Source organism: Macaca mulatta, chromosome 1 (genome assembly GCF_049350105.2).
Source record: "Macaca mulatta isolate MMU2019108-1 chromosome 1, T2T-MMU8v2.0, whole genome shotgun sequence".
Classification (NCBI taxonomy): domain Eukaryota; kingdom Metazoa; phylum Chordata; class Mammalia; order Primates; family Cercopithecidae; genus Macaca; species Macaca mulatta.
Genome location: NC_133406.1, coordinates 149,093,230 through 149,097,544, shown reverse-complemented (window position 1 = coordinate 149,097,544; position 4,315 = coordinate 149,093,230). Strand labels below are relative to the sequence as shown.

The 4,315-nt window shown below is 43.0% G+C and overlaps 1 pseudogene across 1 annotated transcript; it reads right to left on the bottom strand.

The window, feature by feature from the left end:
• Positions 1–2,461: 2,461 nt before the first annotated feature.
• On the bottom strand, positions 2,462–3,330 carry LOC711043 (small ribosomal subunit protein eS1 pseudogene; annotated as a pseudogene). Its single transcript, XR_001446541.3, has one exon. The product of XR_001446541.3 is annotated as a small ribosomal subunit protein eS1 pseudogene (transcript).
• Positions 3,331–4,315: the final 985 nt, after the last annotated feature.

Genomic DNA, 4,315 nt, shown 5'->3' with positions numbered 1-4,315 from the left:
TCCCAAAGTGCTGGGATTACAGGTGTGAGCCATCACACTGGCCTCCCTTTGCAATCTTAAAGGAAAGATTCCACTTAGTGAAGACAAATTGGGAAATAGGGACTAACTCGTCAGTGGCAACGCCTTGCTAATCCTGGTACCTAGTGTTCTTGCAGTGTGCAAGAAGGCCTTTCTTGCATATCTGACATGGGACTTCAGGACCCCTCCTGTGGTCCTGCTGCCCTTGAGTCCTTCATAGCCCCCGAAGCACATCCACACTCTGTCATTTGCTGAATGCCCACTACGTGTCAAGCGTTCTTCTGGGCACTTTACACGCACTGTCTGCAAGTGAGAAGATGCTCTCCCACCCATTTTAATGAAGAAGCTGGAGATCAATAGAGTTAAGCACCTTGCTCTTTATTAGGAGCTCAATAAAAGGATGAGCTTGTGTCTCCACATCTGCACCCCTTCTGTTCAGAGCTGTGGCTCACCATTAAAATAATTGCCTTATCAAGCTTAATTACTGGTTTAAACATTGTTCTTCCGGCTAGACTGAAACACCTTAAAGGCAGGGGTGGTAACTCATTCATCTTCAAATTCCCAGAACCAACCTTGGTGCCTGTCACATGACAAACAATAAATATTAGTTTGGTGAGTAAATAAATGAATAAGCTATGTTAACCCTCTTGCTCTCCCTCCGTCCCCTCTCTGCCTTTCTATCCTGTTTTTCTGGTGGTGAAAAGATCAGGAAGGATTGGAAGGATTTGCCAGCATTACTTGTACAAGGCATAAGAGCCACATGAAAAAAGATCTGCTTTTTTTTTTTTTGAGCCGGAGTCTGACTCTTGTCACCCAGGCTGGAGTGCAGTGGCACGATCTCCGCTCACTGCAACCTCCGCCTCCTGGGTTCAAGCGATTCTCCTGCCTCAGTCTCCTGAGTAGCTGGGATTACAGGCGCTCGCCACCATGCCTGGCTAAGTTTTGTACTTTTAGTAGAGACGGGGTTTCTCCATGTTGACCAAACTGGTCTCGAACTCCTGACCTCAGGTGATCCGCCCTCCTCAACCTCCCAAAATGCTGGGATTACAGGCGTGAGCCACCGCGCCTGGCCCTGCTTTTTGTATGTGTGTCTCGCTAGTCTACCCTACACTGTATAAAAACGGGAAATGGAACAAGTAGTATCCTGAGCTGCAGGAAAGACAAGGACAGCAGATGATGGATTATCACATACTAGGTCCCTTGCCATGTTCAAAATTATATCCTACATCGTAGGATGTTCTACGTCAGGCCGAATGTACCAAAAAACTGTGAAGTAAAGGATCTGAAAGCCACATTAATTCATTGCCTGCTCCATCTGTATTGTCACTCCACTCCTTACTGATTTTTTTCTCATAATTCTTCCAACTCTTAAATTTACAAAGACATTAAGCTCTACCTACCACCAGGAAAGTCAGAAACACTTCTTTTTTTTTTTTTTTTTTTTTTTTGAGACGGAGTCTCGCTATGTCGCCCAGGGTGGAGTGCAGTGGCCGGATCTCAGCTCACTGCAAGCTCCGCCTCCCGGGTTTTTACGCCATTCTCCTGCCTCAGCCTCCCGAGTAGCCGGGACTACAGGTGCCCACCACCTCGCCCGGCTAGTTTTTTGTATTTTTTAGTAGAGACGGGGTTTCACCGTGTTAGCCAGGATGGTCTCAAACTCCTGACCTCGTGATCCGCCCGTCTCGGCCTCCCAAAGTGCTGGGATTACAGGCTTGAGCCACCGCGCCCGGCCTTTTTTTTTTTTTTAGATATAGTCTCACTCTGTCACCCAGGCTGGAGTTCAGTGGCTCAATCTCAGCTCACTGCAAGCTCCACCTCCCGGGTTCAAGTAATTTCTCCTGCCTCAGCTTCCCCAGTAGCTGAGATTACAGGCACATGCCTGGCTAATTTTTGTATTTTAAGTAGAGACAAGGTTTTACCATGTTGGCCAGGCTGGTCTTGAACTCTTGACCTCAGGTGATCTGCCCTCCCTGGCCTCCCAAAGTACTGGGATCTGCGCCTGGCCTTTTTCTTTATTCCTCATTGTATTTCTTATTTTATGTCATAAGAGAAGTAAATTGTGGATGGTACATAACCTATCGAAAATAAATCAGTTTCTGAAAGAATTAAAGATGCAGAAATATAAATATTATAAACTGCAAACTGAAATCCAGACTGTCTGTTTGCTGGATTAATTTCCTTCAACTACAATCAAATGTAGTTTGGTTTCACATAAACATTAGGGATGTGGGCTTTACATTTCTGGTAATTTGATACTGTCTTTAAAGTAAATACCAGAAAAACATTGGGGAGATAGAATTAGGGTAGAGTAAGATTTCTATAATAATTATTCCTTTAATAAATGTGCGAATATCAGTGTGAATTTAAAGATTTCGGAATTAGGTACAACTGAGCAGGGTCTTGTTAGGATCACAGGATTTATTTTCCCTTCTGACATGTTCAAGTTCTTTTTTTTTTTTTTCCCCACAAATAGCACTTTTTATTTGACACTAACTGAAGTCTGAACTTTAAACAGATTCTTGGACTGGTGGTTCATATCCATCAGCTCGTTCAACTTTAGCACCTGTCTCGTCCCCAGTGGCTTTTCCAGAACTACTGCCTTCACCATGAAGCTCCATGAGCTTTCCCAATTCAAACTTGGGCTTCTTCAGCATTTTTACTTTTCTAACGAAGACATCATGGAGAGGATAAATAGATTGGCAAGCCTTTTCTATGTCTTTTCCAATGCTGTCTGGAATCAATTTATTGACCACTTCTTTCAAGTCATTTGTCTGCACCTCTTGGGTCATGATTTCCATCATCTTCTTCCGGATTTGGCGGACCTGTTGGTGCTGAGCATAAGAGGTCTTCCGTATCTGATTGTTGCGTTTTTTAGTAAAACCAACACAGAACAGACGAAGCAAGTGACCATCGGTAGTCTTGACATCAACATGAGCTTCAATCATTGTCTGCCACTTTTTGACCATGGAACACATTTTGTCACGGGTAAGATCCATGCCATGGAAGTTAGTCAGGCAGTTTTTGCCCTGAACATCTTCAGTAATCAGCTTGAATTTTCTAAATGCAACTTCATCATTCTGCAAATCAGCAAGACTCACTTCAAACACACGACCCTTGAGACCATCAGATGCAATTTTGGTTCCTTGGGTCCTGGTGACGAGCGTCTTTCCAATATTTCTTATATTGAACATAGCAGGTGCTTTCACATCATACCAATCTTTCTTAGAAAATGGATCAACCACTTTCTTCTTGGCTCCCTTTTTGCCGCCTTTCGTAAGGCGCTTGTTCTTGCCAACCGCCATGGTGCTGATCAGGGAGCCGAAAGGCTCAAGTTCTTGATTATAATAATAACAGGAACAACAACAGTGACAATAACCTTTACTGTAAATGGCACTTACCATCTAACAGACAAAATTTACTTGAGACAATTTATGACATAAAAAACTTCCAATTTGGGAGGCCGAGGATGGTGGATCACCTGAGGTCAGGAGTTCAAGACCAGTCTGACCAACATGGTGAAACCCCGCCTCTACTAAAAATACAAAAAATTAGCCGGGTGCGGTGGCAGGTGCCTGTAGTCCCAGCTACTCGGGAGGCTGAGGCAGGAGAATCACTTGAACCCAGGAGGCGGAGGTTGCAGTGAGCTGAGATTGTGCCGTTGTACTCTAGCCTGGGCGACAAGAGCAAAACTCTGTCCAAAAAAAAAAAAAAAAAAAAAAGGCTTCCAAAGAAGCAGCTTTAAAAGGAGGATTAGAACATGACTGTAAGTCTATGTGTTACAAGGGATGGATTAATAAAAGACTGATTAACTAACCAATGTACAAATAAATGAAATAATGAAATAAATGGAAATACAAATGTTCTTCCCACACTGTGAGTATATACCCCCCCACCCAACACACACACACACGTACACACTCAGAAAATGAGGCTCCAAAGATTTACTTCACTGAGTTAACTGCACCTCGGCTGTGTCTTTTCAAAGTCTGCTTCACATTAAACATTCTGCAGCTCTCAAGCCGTGATTAGACGTTAGTCCATTTTCAGAACATTAGTGGTGATACACATATATGTTATGTTTTAAAGATAACTAAGGAGGTTAAACTTACAGGGAAAAGCTAAATAGCTCTATGTATTCCTGTCAACAACTAAGGACCTTAATCTAATTTGTAGAATATTTAATGGTTGCATGCTGGAATAAACAGATTGCCAAGGAGAAAGCTCTTTATACAGAGATTGTGAATTTTAAAATCCAATGCAAAGAAACTTTTGTGGGAAGTGCTTGATGTCCCTTTTT